The following is a 16,379-nucleotide window of genomic DNA, read 5'->3' on the forward strand; positions in this document are numbered from 1 at the left end:
CAGAAACCCACAGACTCACCACACAGAGACCCACAGACTCACCACACAGAAACCCACAGACTCACCACACAGAGACCCAGAGACTCACCACACAGAGACCCACAGACTCACCGCACAGAGACCCATAGACTCACCACACAGAGACCCACAGACTCACCACACAGACCCTATAGACTCACCACACAGAGACCTGTAGACTCAACACACACAGACCCACAGACTCACCACACAGAGACCCAGAGCCTCATCACACAGAGACCCATAGATTCACCACACAGAGACCCATAGACTCATCACGCAGAGACTCACAGACTCACCACGCAGAGACCCACAGACTCACCACGCAGAGACCCACAGACTCACCACACAGAGACCCATAGACTCATCAAACAGACCCATAGACTCATCAGAGACCCATAGACTCACCACGCAGAGACCCATAGACTCATCACGCAGAAACCCATAGACTCACCACGCAGAGACCCACAGACTCACCACACAGAGACCCACAGACTCACCACACAGAGACCCACGGACTCACCACACAGAGACCCATAGACTCATCACACAGAGACCCAGAGACTCACCACACAGAAACCCATGGACCCATCACGCAGAGACCCACAGACTCACCACACAGAGACCCACAGACTCACCACACAGAGACCCACAGACTCACCACACAGAGACCCACGGACTCACCACACAGACCCATAGACTAATCACACAGAGACCCATAGACTCACCACACAGAGACCCAAAGACTCACCACACACAGACCCATAGACTCATCACACAGAGACCCATAGACTCACCACACAGAGACCCAGAGACTCATCACACAGAGACCCAGAGACTCACCACACAGAGACCCACAGACTCATCACACAGAGACCCAGAGACTCACCACACAGAGACCCATAGACTCACCACACAGACCCATAGACTCACAACACGGAGACCCGTAGACTCAACACACAGAGACCCACAGACTCACCACACAGAGACCCACAGACTCATCTCATAGAGACCCATAGACTCACCACACAGAGACCCATAGACTCATCACACAGAGACCCATAGACTCACCGCACAGAGACCCATAGACACAGCACACACAGAGACCCATAGACTCATCACGCAGAGACCCACAGACTCACCACACAGAGACCCACAGACTCACCACACAGAGACCCATAGACTCAGACTCATCACACAGAGACCCATAGACTCACCACACAGAGACCCAGAGACTCACCACACAGAGACCCACAGACTCACCACACAGACCCATAGACTCACCACACAGAGACCCACAGACTCACAACACGGAGACCCGTAGACTCAACACACAGAGACCCACAGACTCACCACACAGAGACCCACAGACTCATCTCATAGAGACCCATAGACTCACCACACAGAGACCCATAGACTCATCACACAGAGACCCATAGACTCACCACACAGAGAGCCACAGACTCAGCACACACAGAGACCCATAGACTCACCCACACAGAGACCCATAGACTCATCACACAGAGACCCATAGACTCACCACACAGAGATCCATAGACTCGCCACACAGAGACCCATAGACTCACCACACAGAGACCCATAGACTCATCACACAGAGACCCACAGACTCACCACACAGAGACCCATAGATTCACCACACAGAGACCCACAGACTCATCATGCAGAGACCCACAGACTCACCACACAGAGACCCATAGACTCACCACACAGAGACCCACGGACTCACCACACAGAGACCCACAGACTCAGCACACAGAGACCCATAGACTCACCACACAGAGATCCACAGACTGACCACACAGACCCATAGACTCACCACACAGAGACCCATAGACTCACCATACAGAGACCCATAGACTCACCACACAGAGACCCACAGACTCACCACACAGAGACCCACAGACTCACCACACAGAGACCCATAGACTCAGACTCATCACACAGAGACCCATAGACTCACCACACAGAGACCCAGAGACTCATCACACAGAGACCCAGAGACTCACCACACAGAGACCCACAGACTCATCACACAGAGACCCAGAGACTCACCACACAGAGACCCACAGACTCACCACACAGACCCATAGACTCACCACACAGAGACCCACAGACTCACAACACGGAGACCCGTAGACTCAACACACAGAGACCCACAGACTCACCACACAGAGACCCACAGACTCATCTCATAGAGACCCATAGACTCACCACACAGAGACCCATAGACTCATCACACAGAGACCCATAGACTCACCACACAGAGACCCATAGACACAGCACACACAGAGACCCATAGACTCACCACACAGAGACCCATAGACTCACCACGCAGAGACCCACAGACTCACCACGCAGAGACCCACAGACTCACCACACAGAGACCCACGGACTCACCACACAGAGACCCACGGACTCACCACACAGAGACCCACGGACTCACCACACAGAGACCCATAGACTCACCAGACAGAGACCCATAGACTCAGCACACAGAGACCCAGACTCAGCACACAGATACCCATAGACTCACCACACAGAGACCCATAGACACAGCACACACAGAGACCCATAGACTCACCGCACAGAGACCCATAGACTCACCACACAGAGACCCATAGACACAGCACACACAGAGACCCATAGACACAGCACACACAGAGACCCATAGACTCACCACACAGAGACCCATAGACAGCACACACAGAGACCCATAGACTCACCACACAGAGACCTACAGACTCACCACACAGAGACCCAGAGACTCACCACACAGAGACCCAGAGACTCACCACACAGAGACCCACAGACTCACCACACAGAAACCCACAGACTCACCACACAGACCCACAGACTCACCACACAGAGACCCACAGACTCACCACACAGAAACCCACAGACTCACCACACAGAGACCCACAGACTCACCACACAGAGACCCACAGACTCACCACACAGAGACCCACAGACTCACCACACAGAAACCCACAGACTCACCACACAGAAACCCACAGACTCACCACACAGAGACCCACAGACTCACCACACAGAAACCCACAGACTCACCACACAGAGACCCAGAGACTCACCACACAGAGACCCACAGACTCACCGCACAGAGACCCATAGACTCACCACACAGAGACCCACAGACTCACCACACAGACCCTATAGACTCACCACACAGAGACCTGTAGACTCAACACACACAGACCCACAGACTCACCACACAGAGACCCAGAGCCTCATCACACAGAGACCCATAGATTCACCACACAGAGACCCATAGACTCATCACGCAGAGACTCACAGACTCACCACGCAGAGACCCACAGACTCACCACGCAGAGACCCACAGACTCACCACACAGAGACCCATAGACTCATCAAACAGACCCATAGACTCATCAGAGACCCATAGACTCACCACGCAGAGACCCATAGACTCATCACGCAGAAACCCATAGACTCACCACGCAGAGACCCACAGACTCACCACACAGAGACCCAGAGACTCACCACACAGAAACCCATGGACCCATCACGCAGAGACCCACAGACTCACCACACAGAGACCCACAGACTCACCACACAGAGACCCACAGACTCACCACACAGAGACCCACGGACTCACCACACAGACCCATAGACTAATCACACAGAGACCCATAGACTCACCACACAGAGACCCAAAGACTCACCACACACAGACCCATAGACTCATCACACAGAGACCCATAGACTCACCACACAGAGACCCAGAGACTCATCACACAGAGACCCAGAGACTCACCACACAGAGACCCACAGACTCATCACACAGAGACCCAGAGACTCACCACACAGAGACCCATAGACTCACCACACAGACCCATAGACTCACAACACGGAGACCCGTAGACTCAACACACAGAGACCCACAGACTCACCACACAGAGACCCACAGACTCATCTCATAGAGACCCATAGACTCACCACACAGAGACCCATAGACTCATCACACAGAGACCCATAGACTCACCGCACAGAGACCCATAGACACAGCACACACAGAGACCCATAGACTCATCACGCAGAGACCCATAGACTCATCACGCAGAGACCCACAGACTCACCACACAGAGACCCATAGATTCACCACACAGAGACCCACAGACTCACCACGCAGAGACCCACAGACTCACCACACAGAGACCCATAGACTCATCACGCAGAGACCCACAGACTCACCACACAGAGACCCACGGACTCACCACACAGAGACCCATAGACTAATCACGCAGAGACCCACAGACTCACCACACAGAGACCCACGGACTCACCACACAGAGACCCATAGACTCAGCACACAGATACCCATAGACTCACCACACAGAGACCCATAGACACAGCACACACAGAGACCCATAGACTCACCACACAGAGACCCATAGACACAGCACACACAGAGACCCATAGACTCACCACACAGAGACCCATAGACAGCACACACAGAGACCCATAGACTCACCACACAGAGACCTACAGACTCACCACACAGAGACCCAGAGACTCACCACACAGAGACCCACAGACTCACCACACAGAGACCCATAGACTCACCACACAGAGACCCACAGACTCATCACACAGAAACCCACAGACTCACCACACAGACCCACAGACTCACCACACAGAGACCCACAGACTCACCACACAGAAACCCACAGACTCACCACACAGAGACCCACAGACTCACCACACAGAGACCCAGAGACCACACAGAGACCCATAGACTCACCACACAGAGACCCACAGACTCACCACACAGAAACCCACAGACTCACCACACAGACCCACAGACTCACCACACAGAGACCCACAGACTCACCACACAGAAACCCACAGACTCACCACACAGAGACCCAGAGATTCACCACACAGAGACCCACAGACTCACCGCACAGAGACCCATAGACTCACCACACAGAGACCCATAGACTCACCACACAGAGACCCACAGACTCACCACACAGACCCTATAGACTCACCACACAGAGACCCAGAGACTCACCACACAGAGACCCGTAGACTCAACACACACAGACCCACAGACTCACCACAGAGACCCAGAGCCTCATCACACAGAGACCCATAGACTCATCACGCAGAGACCCACAGACTCACCACGCAGAGACCCACAGACTCACCACGCAGAGACCCACAGACTCACCACACAGAGACCCACAGACTCACCACACAGAGACCCATAGACTCATCAAACAGACCCATAGACTCATCAGAGACCCATAGACTCACCACGCAGAGACCCATAGACTCATCACGCAGAGACCCACAGACTCACCACGCAGAAACCCATAGACTCACCACGCAGAGACCCACAGACTCACCACGCAGAGACCCACAGACTCACCACACAGAGACCCACAGACTCACCACACAGAGACCCAAAGACTCACCACACAGAGACCCATAGACTCACCACACAGAGACCCACAGACTCGCCACACAGAGACCCACAGACTCACCACACAGAGACCCACAGACTCACCACACAGAGACCCACAGACTCACCACACAGAGACCCAGAGACTCATCACACAGAGACCCACAGACTCACCACACAGAGACCCACAGACTTGCCACACAGAGACCCACAGACTCACCACACAGAGACCCACAGACTCACCACACAGAGGCCCACAGACTCACCACACAGAGACCCAGAGACTCACCACACAGAGACCCAGAGACTCATCACACAGAGACCCACAGACTCACCACACAGAGACCCACAGACTCGCCACACAGAGACCCATAGACTCACCACACAGAGACCCATAGACTCACCACACAGAGACTCACCACACAGACACCCATAGACTCATCACACATTGACCCATAGACTCACCACACAGAGACCCAGACTCACCACACAGAGACCCATAGACTCACCACACAAAGACCCACAGACTCACCACACAGAAACCCATAGAATCACCACACAGAGACCCATAGACTCACCACTCAGAGACTGATTATAGGCGCAGCTTTTTTGTGCTAAAAAATAAGCTACGCCTTAACCCGTGTTTGACGTGTCTTAAATAAAAAAAACGGTTTATTTATGTCTTAGTTGCACAAAATGAACGATTTCCAAAGGCATATCTCGCCCGTCCACTTCATCACACGTCCAGAGACTGTATCCACTCCATCTGGTTCTTCTCCTGGCTTCCCTTATATACTGCCACACCGGAAGTGACGTCATGGGTTCAACCAACGGAGCGTCGAACCACGGGGGGTAAATTCTAAACAGTTGGAATATTCCAAGTCAAGCGTGGCCAATCTTCAAGAAATGTAGGACAGAGTGTACATCAAATGCGTACACATAAATAATACATTCACTCTCCGTCTCATCGCTCTTACATTTAGCAGCCCTCTAATTGGCTTTAACCTTAAGAGCCACAAACTCTAAATAATTAACCTTACCGAGTAGAATCATCATTTATTGTACGTCCGCACTTATTGTTGAGCCCTGTTTCTTTTTTTTATCTTATCCGTACACTTTCATGCTTCTTCTTGTGACAGAGCTTTGTCACAGGATGGCTCTGGCGTGCTGGGCTTCATATTCTCAGCTCTTTCGGTAAAGTCACGTTGAAGGGAAACAATAAAATAATGAAATATATATAAAACAATAAAAAAAATTCTCACGACGTTTCGACCATAACACAAACGGTCGTCATCAGGTGTGTATGCAAACCGACACACCTGATGACGACCGTTTGTGTTATAGTCGAAACGTCATGAGAATTTTTATTGTTTTATGTATTTTTTATTGTTTCCCTTTAACGTGACTTTACCGAAAGAGCTGAGAATATGAATTACTGCAGTCACGAAAGCTTCAAATCAAAATTTGTGCTGGGCTTTGTTTTAACACGCGTGACGGACCGAAACCGTTGGGGAGGCTGGCAGGGTCTTCATTATTCTTCCCATTGGCCACGAACTTCGTGGGTAGCTTGATCACCCACGATGAGGACGATGTCTCCTCTTTCAAAGTTTCTCTCGGGCCTGGACCATTGCTGACGTTCATGTTGTCGAACAGGCAAATATTCACGGGTCCATCGTGTCCGGAATACGGGTAGTCCCCGCCTTACGATATTTCGATGTTACGACGGCGATTGGCGATGCGACAAAATGGTAAAATGTTTCTAATTTCGCGCGGCAGGCAAACGCAGCGGCGTGCTACAAGGTACGATACTGTAACTTGATCATCGCCATCCTCCCCTTCCGACAACTAAGTCGGTGTGGCCATCAACAACCTAAACATCTTGATTTAAAGCTTTCGTGACTGCAGTAATTAATATTCTTATAGGGAAACAACAAAATATATATATTATTATTTAGTTGTTTCCCTTCAACGTGACTTTACCGAAAGAGCTAAGAATATAACCTAAACATCTTTCAAGTGTGCAGATGACGAATAGCATTGTATTAAATATACAAGCACAGAGACAATTTCAACCGAGAAGATGGATTCTGGCTTAGCAATCATTGGAACTATTTGATAAACCATTTTGGGTCTTAATTGATTGTTCACGCTTACGGTGGCTTTCAGACCGCATCCATTATTTTCGTCTCCCTCCTCCTCTTTTCCGAACATAGATGGACTCAAATTTTGATTTAAAGCTTTCGTGACTGCAGTGATTCATATTCTTGGTTCTTTCGGTAAAGTCACGTTGAAGGGAAACGATAAAATATATTGTTTCCCTTCAACGTGACTTTACCGAAAGAACCAATAATATAGATGGACTCGTCCATCTGAACAAACTGCCAAATCGCTCTCCGTGGTTGCTAACGTTAAAAAAAAACCCGCCACTTTTTTCAAATTTTCTTGCTGTGGTTTTCACACCTGATGCCGATTGCTTGTGTTGCAGTCGAAACGTCGTGAGAACTTTATTGTTATATATATATTTTTTATTCTATTGTTTCCCTTCTACGTGGTGACTTTACCGAAAGAACCACGAATATAAATTGCTACCATTGTCAGATCGCATGATGGTCACCTGACCTCTTCCGCAGATGAAGCGACGCAGAGCACTTAACACACCAATCAGCGTTGAGGGAGTGGGCAACTTCAATGTGAACTGCTCTGTGAGACAGGTTAAAAATCACACCGTATCTTTTCTCTAGGCTCCTTTCTTTTTTAACTTCGAAAGGTCCGAAGTAATCCACTCCGACGTTGGTAACAAGCGATCTTCTGGCAGGTCTGCCATTTTCTGCTCCCCCTACCTTTGCACGTAATCTTCCGCAGACTATGCATTCTAAGAGGATTCTTATTGCAGAGTTACCTTGTGGAATCCAACACCAGTGCCGTAGCTTGGCGCGCATGTGGTTCCGGCCACCGTGTCCAACTTCTCTATGGATGTGTTGAAAGATGCGAGTGGAAAGTCTGCGGTCCTCAGGGTAACTGGGTGTTTTAGCCTCCTCTGGCATAGCAGATTTGTTCAGCCGTCCACCTACTCTCATTATTTCACCTTGCAGAATGGGATCTAGTCTGCATATGTGACTTGCTTCTCTTCACAGGCGCGTCCTTCAACCAACGCTTTGATGTATACTTGGTGATTTTGTCTCTGGCTGAGGCGAATTAGGTCCATCTCAGCCTGGGCAAAAATTTTCCACTGTAAGCGGTTGCATTTCCAGTGTTACGCTTTACACAGAGAGAGACAACACAGAGACACACAGACACACAAGCAGAGAGAGACAACACAGAGACACAGAGAGACACACAGAGACCCAATGCCTCTGCTCTGTCTAGGCCTCTATTTAAGGCCTCGCTATTTAAGGCCTCGACACAGAGGCATTGGGTCTGTCTATGTTGTGTCTATGTTGTGTGTCTCTGTGTTGTCTGTCTGTGTTGTCTCTCTCAAATTGAGCTCTACCTGATGACGGTTGCCCGTGTTGCAATCGAAACGTCGTACTCCGTTACTTAATTTATTTTCTTCCTACGTGACTTTACCGAGAGAACCAAAGAGTAATTCCTGCAGTCACGAAAGCTTCAAATCAAATTTTCCAGCGTTACTTTGAGTTTCTGCATGCGCTGCTTGAGAAGTATCTTTCGCCTCTCAGGCTTCCTTTCAGCCTGACTGTAGCTACATACTCTTTCTTTGATTCCTCAAGTGCAGCAGAATCTCTGTCGGTCGGAGAAGCCATGCCAACTGCTCAGCTGATGCCAACTTGAGTCGCGATTGATAAGTCTGTTTACTGTGTTCGAGTTCTCGTCGGTACTGACGAGATTGACAGTTACCGACTTTCTTGATCTCATCATTATCTGGATTTTGACTCATTTCAATTGATCGTTCTGGCCATTCACTTGGGAGCCTTCCACAGGAATTTGGGTCCCTGAATCCATTCTTCCAACTTTTGATGAAGTTTTCAGCTTTCAAACCTCTTGAAGCATGATCCGCTGGGTTCACCGAGGTACTAATGCACCTGCAATGGGTCGGATCTGTGGCCTCGGGATTGTAGCGATCCTGTTTGCCACAAAGGTCTTCAAACGAGTGATTTCATTATCTATGTACTTCAGCACTGATCATTGTTTTTTTCATACCCTTTTATCTGGCAACAAAACTGACACCTTTTTTTACAAGGAGTCATGTTTGCAATGACCACAATACCTGCGGTCGGAACGCAAACAAAAGACATAACTCTGATAATGTATTGGCACTGTCCTTGATATTGATTGGTCCACACCCGAGACGTCATCTGGTCCAACACCGCGTGAGACGAGGCTCTTAAGGAAAGCCATCTCGGGTGTGGACCAATCAACTTCAAGGACAGTGCCAATACATTATCAGAGTTGCGTTTTTGCTTGCATTCCGACCGCAGGTATTGTGGTCAATGCAAACATAACTCCTTGTAAAAAAAAAAAGTGATGTCAATTTTGTTGCCAGGTAAAAGGGTATGAAAAAAAAAACCCAATTATCATATTTTGCTACTGGCAAAGGAGGTTCCAATGGCGTACCTTCGGCACTGTAGCGCTATCCGTCCAAAAGCTAGACCTCTTCGAGCGGCACCTGAAGTTCCTGAGCATCTCGTCAACTCTAGATAATGAATTCTTGGCAACCTTTACTGCGGCCGCGGCCGCGGCCGGTTCCGTTCTGGGGAGTGTCATCCGTTTTTAACGGCGCTACCCTGGATTTTTCCCATTTAAGAAGGCGCAGCCTTTCCCGCCTTCCTCGTTCGCCAAGCAGGAGATTGTGACACGGCGCCATGGCAACCCTCGCTGGCGTCTTGAAACGCGGCGCGGCTCTGCCACCTTTGCGGATCCGAAACTTGCGGGCGCTAACTGCCATGGCCGCCGCTCCCCTCCCGCGCACGTGTGTACACACGTGCCCGCACGCGTGTACACACGTAACGCGCACGCAGACCGCGCACGCGTGTACACACAGACAAAGCGAGGTGCGTTTCGTCAGCAGAACACAATTTTTTATTTTATTATTTTGAATGGTTCGAGCAAATGCAATGTCTCTAATGCATGGCCGTTGCCCCCCCCCCCCCCCCCCCCACACAAACAAGCCACAGGGTCCACCAAAGCTATAGTCCCCCCCCCCCCCCCCCCAACACACACCTAAGCCTAAATGGGGGGCGGGGGTGTACCTTTAAACGCTACAGGGGCCACCAAAGCAACAGCATCCCTTTAAACAATTGATTCCCTCCCCCCCTCCGCCCCCGCCAAACGCCACCTTAAAAGCCACTACGAGGTCCCTTTGAACCAAAGCGGGCACTCTTAAGCCAGGGCGGGGGAGTGGTGGTGGTGGAAGAGTGGGGGTCCCCTCTCCAAAAGCCACAGGGGACTACCAGCGCCAACCACAACGACGGTGGGGTCCCTCTTAAAGCCCATGGCATCCCCTTCAAGCCAACATCCACACAGGTGCACCACAACGCCACAGGATTGCATTAATCTAAAGGTACCCTTTACCCCCTGGCTCCATTTTAAAGCCACAGGGTCCACACAAATCCATGGCATCTATTCACAAGCCACAAAGGTCCACCAAAGCTACAAAGGTGGTGGCGGTGGTGGTCCCTTAAGCCATGGTAAGCAACCCTACTTCAAAAACCACAGGGTCCAACCAAATCCATGGGTGTGTCCATTCACAAAGTCACAAGGTCCACTAAAGACCACAGAGGCAGTCCCGTCCCTTAAGCCATGGCAAACAACCCTTCTTCAAAAGCCACAAGGTCTTACACTAACGTCACAGCTGTGATTTCCCTTTAAACCATGGAATCTCTTAAATCCAAATGGAGTTAACCCCCTTAATAGCCACAGGGGTGGTCCCTTAAGCCATGGAAAGACCCTTCTTCAAAAGCCACAGGGTCAAACCAAAGCCATAGCGGTAATATCCCTTAAACCACCGTGTATCCCCACCCATAGGGTCCCTTAAGCCCATGGGGGCATTCCAAGCCATTTAAAAAGCCACAGAGGTTCACGAAGGGTCTTCAGGCATCGTGACCACCACCGGGCCCTCCTTCCCTCCGCACCAGCCCAGCCTCCCGATAACGTTGCGCAACTCTCCACGGCTACAAACTACTCCTACCGGTACTAACTACTACTGGCACTAGCAACTACTGACACTAACTGCACATGGTGTCGTATATAACCAGGAAGCTTGGGAGAGAAGGGTGGCGGTGTGGGTGTGGATGAGGGGGATGGATGGTTGGGGCGAGGCGAGCGAGGTGAGATTACAGTTTCCCCGGCGACGTCTCGCGAGCAATGGTGGCGGGTTCGTCTTTTTTTTCGTCCACTTTGCAAGGCTTTCTTCATGCAAAAATCCAGAAGCGGGAGACCGCGCTAGAGACGAAACTTTCTTGCTGTACGCGCCCTCCTGGAGTTCTCGTAGCCAATCGGAAAGGCCCGGAGTTGTTGGCGGTTCGTAGCCAATCGGAGCGCGGCGTTGTTGGCGGTTCGTAGCCAATCGGAGCGTGGTGTTGTGGCGGTTAGTAGCCAATCGGAGCTCGGTGTTATGGCTGTTTGTAGCCAATCGGAGCGTGGGGTTGTGGTGGTTTGTAGCCAATCAGAGCGCGGTGTTGCGGCGGTTCGTAGCCAATCAGGGCGCGGTGTTGCAGCAGTTCGTAGCCAATCAGAGCATGGTGTTGTGGCAGTTCGTAGCCAATCGGAGCGCAGGATTGTGGCGGTTTGCAGCCAGAGCGGTGTTGTGGCGGTTCGTAGCGCATAGTAGTGGCGGTTCGTAGCCAATCGGAGCGCGGTGTTGTGGCGGTTCGTAGCCAATCGGAGCGCGGTGTTGTGACGATTCATAACCAATCGCAGCACGGTGTTGTGGCCGTTCGTGGCTAATCGGAGGGGGATGAACTGGTGCTTCGTAGCCAATTGGGAGGGCAAAGCAGTGGCCCGATTCCTAGCCAATCACAGGGCGAAGAGGCGGCGATTCGTAGCCAATCGGAGCATAGCATTGTAGCAATTCGCAGCTAGTCGGGAGGGCGGCCCAGAAAAGTCAACAGCCACACGCAAACAACAAAAACTGAAACCGAGGACCAATCCTCCCCTCCCCCCCTTCCCCCTACCGGGCAAGCCTTTTGTTACCAAGGCCGCGAAGGCCGGAACGCCGCGCGCGGCAACTAAATTATGGTGAGCGGTGGCGTGGCAAACACCACGCCACGCCACGCCGCCTTGGGTCTCCCCCAGTGGTGCCGATGTCGTATAAGCAGCGGCGGCAGTGGCGGCAGTAGCAGCAGTCACTCTTGACGAAGGGCAAAACGCAAATCAAAGGGGGGTCGGGTCGGGTCGGGGGCAAACTTGACGACGGGGAATTACTGAGCAGCCGCAAACATCGAAGGCGACACTGCACACAAAGACACCCCTCAACCCCCCCCCGCCCGCCGCCCCAACCTGCCTCTACACAGCCTCGACAGACAGAACCGGGGGGGGCAAGCGCCGTCAGCGGCGAGCAGAACCTGCGGTACCACGGTGGGGCGCACGAGTTGCGGTGTTGACTGCAACGGCCGTGCCGGGTAACTCGCTTGAGGCCGAGTCGACCTAGGAGGGGGAGGAGGAGGAGGAGCAGCCCCGGGGAAGAAATGGCCGGATGATCGCCTTCCACCGATCTTGGGGGGCCGGCGGCGGCTGCGGCGGCGGCGGTGGCCGTGAGCGGGGAGATCGAACTCTCAGCCACGGGGCGTCGCACCAACGCTGCCCCCACCGCTAATCCCGCCCACTAAATCCCGCGTCAGTTTTTTAGTTTCCGTAGCGGGCGCGGCGGGGCATTTAAAAGTGTTTTTTTTATTATTTTTTGTACCGGCTGATCGGCCTGTTCCCTTTCGAACCGCAGATCCCCGAAACTGTTTTTTTTTCCCCCCTACGGTGGGAATAAGTTCTTAAATACGAATGTTAATTATTTATATATATTACGCTTTATTTATTCTTCGGTAACAGTTTTTTTTTTAAATAGCAGTTCTTTATTTTATGCCCCCCCCCCCATCATTCCCAGTTCCGTTCCGGGGTTTTTTTCCCCAAACTTTTCCGTCTTTCTGAATCCACGACGGAGCAAAAACCTCCATCACCCCCCGTCTCCTCCCCCCCCCCCCCACCCACATCATCCCCGCAGGATAGTCACACGAAGATGAGATGGTGGTGGAGGTTGTGGTGATTGTGGCTAAGGAGGTGGTGATGGTAAAGTAGGTGGTAGTGGTGATAATGGTGGTGGAGGTTGTGGTGATTGTGGCTGAGGGTGGTGATGGTGAAGTAGGTGGTGGTGGTGATGATGATGGTGGAGGTTGTGGTGATTGTGGCTAAGGAGGTGGTGATGGTGAAGTAGGTGGTAGTGGTGATAATGGTGGTGGAGGTTGTGGTGATTGTGGCTGAGGGTGGTGATGGTGAAGTAGGTGGTGGTGGTGATGATGATGGTGGAGGTTGTGGTGATTGTGGCTAAGGAGGTGGTGATGGTGAAGTAGGTGGTGGTGGTGATGATGGTGGTGGAGGTTGTGGTGATTGTGGCTGAGGGTGGTGATGGTGAAGTAGGTGGTGGTGGTGATGATGATGGTGGAGGTTGTGGTGATTGTGGCTAAGGAGGTGGTGATGGTGAAGTAGGTGGTGGTGGTGATGATGGTGGTGGAGGTTGTGGTGATTGTGGCTGAGGGTGGTGATGGTGAAGTAGGTGGTGGTGGTGATGATGATGGTGGAGGTTGTGGTGATTGTGGCTAAGGAGGTGGTGATGGTGAAGTAGGTGGTGGTGGTGATGATGATGGTGGTGGAGGTTGTGGTGATTGTGGCTAAGGAGGTGGTGATGGTAAAGTAGGTGGTAGTGGTGATAATGGTGGTGGAGGTTGTGGTGATTGTGGCTGAGGGTGGTGATGGTGAAGTAGGTGGTGGTGGTGATGATGATGGTGGAGGTTGTGGTGATTGTGGCTAAGGAGGTGGTGATGGTGAAGTAGGTGGTGGTGGTGGTGATGATGGTGGTGGAGGTTGTGGTGATTGTGGCTGAGGGTGGTGATGGTGAAGTAGGTGGTGGTGGTGATGATGGTGGAGGTTGTGGTGATTGTGGCTAAGGAGGTGGTGATGGTGAAGTAGGTGGTGGTGGTGATGATGATGGTGGTGGAGGTTGTGGTGATTGTGGCTAAGGAGGTGGTGATGGTAAAGTAGGTGGTGGTGGTGATGATGATGGTGGAGGTTGTGGTGATTGTGGCTAGGAGGTGGTGATGGTGAAGTAGGTGGTGGTGATGATGGTGGTGGAGGTTGTGGCTAAGGAGGTGGTGATGGTGAAGTAGGTGGTGGTGGTGATGATGGTGGTGGAGGTTGTGGTGATTGTGGCTAAGGAGGTGGTGATGGTGAAGTAGGTGGTGGTGATGATGATGGTGGTGGAGGTTCTGGTGATTGTGGCTAAGGAGGTGGTGATGGTGAAGTAGGTGGTGGTGATGATGGTGGTGGAGGTTGTGGTGATTGTGGCTAAGGAGGTGGTGATGGTGAAGTAGGTGGTGGTGATGATGATGGTGGAGGTTGTGGTGATTGTGGCTCAGGAGGTGGTGATGGTGAAGGAAGGTGGTGGTGGTGATGATGATGGTGGTGGTGGAGGTTGTGGTGATTGTGGCTAAGGAGGTGGTGATGGTGAAGTAGGTGGTGGTGGTGATGATGGTGGTGGAGGTTGTGGTGATTGTGGCTGAGGGTGGTGATGGTGAAGTAGGTGGTGGTGGTGATGATGGTGGAGGTTGTGGTGATTGTGGCTAAGGAGGTGGTGATGGTGAAGTAGGTGGTGGTGGTGATGAAGGTGGTGGAGGTTGTGGTGATTGTGGCTAAGGAGGTGGTGATGGTGAAGTAGGTGGTGGTGGTGATGATGGTGGAGGTTGTGGTGATTGTGGCTAAGGAGGTGGTGATGGTGAAGTAGGTGGTGGTGGTGAAGGTGGTGGAGGTTGTGGTGATTGTGGCTAAGGAGGTGGTGATGGTGAAGTAGGTGGTGGTGATGATGGTGGTGGAGGTTGTGGCTAAGGAGGTGGTGATGGTGAAGTAGGTGGTGGTGATGATGGTGGTGGAGGTTGTGGTGATTGTGGCTAAGGAGGTGGTGATGGTGAAGTAGGTGGTGGTGGTGATGATGGTGGTGGAGGTTGTGGTGATTGTGGCTAAGGAGGTGGTGATGGTGAAGTAGGTGGTGATGATGGCGGTGGAGGTTGTGGTGATTGTGGCTAAGGAGGTGGTGATGGTGAAGTAGGTGGTGGTGGTGATGATGGTGGTGGAGGTTGCGGTGATTGTGGCTAAGGAGGTGGTGATGGTGAAGTAGGTGGTGGTGATGAAGGTGGTGGAGGTTGTGGTGATTGTGGCTAAGGAGGTGGTGATGGTGAAGTAGGTGGTGGTGATGATGATGGTGGTGGAGGTTGTGGCTAAGGAGGTGGTGATGGTGAAGTAGGTGGTGGTGATGATGGTGGTGGAGGTTGTGGTGATTGTGGCTAAGGAGGTGGTGATGGTGAAGTAGGTGGTGGTGGTGATGATGGTGGTGGAGGTTGTGGTGATTGTGGCTAAGGAGGTGGCGATGGTGAAGTAGGTGGTGGTGATGATGGTGGTGGAGGTTGTGGTGATTGTGGCTCAGGAGGTGGTGATGGTGGAGTAGGTGGTGATGATGGCGGTGGAGGTTGTGGTGATTGTGGCTAAGGAGGTGGTGATGGTGAAGTAGGTGGTGGTGATGATGGCGGTGGAGGTTGTGGTGATTGTGGCTAAGGAGGTGGTGATGGTGAAGTAGGTGGTGGTGGTGATGATGGTGGTGAAGGTTGTGGTGATTGTGGCTAAGGAGGTGGTGATGGTGAAGTAGGTGGTGGTGGTGATGATGATGGTGGTGGTGGAGGTT

The sequence above is a fragment of the Petromyzon marinus genome, chromosome 69, assembly GCF_048934315.1.
Source record: "Petromyzon marinus isolate PM22_M1 ecotype Great Lakes invasive population chromosome 69, UKy_Petmar_22M1.pri1.0, whole genome shotgun sequence".
NCBI classification, from domain to species: domain Eukaryota; kingdom Metazoa; phylum Chordata; class Hyperoartia; order Petromyzontiformes; family Petromyzontidae; genus Petromyzon; species Petromyzon marinus.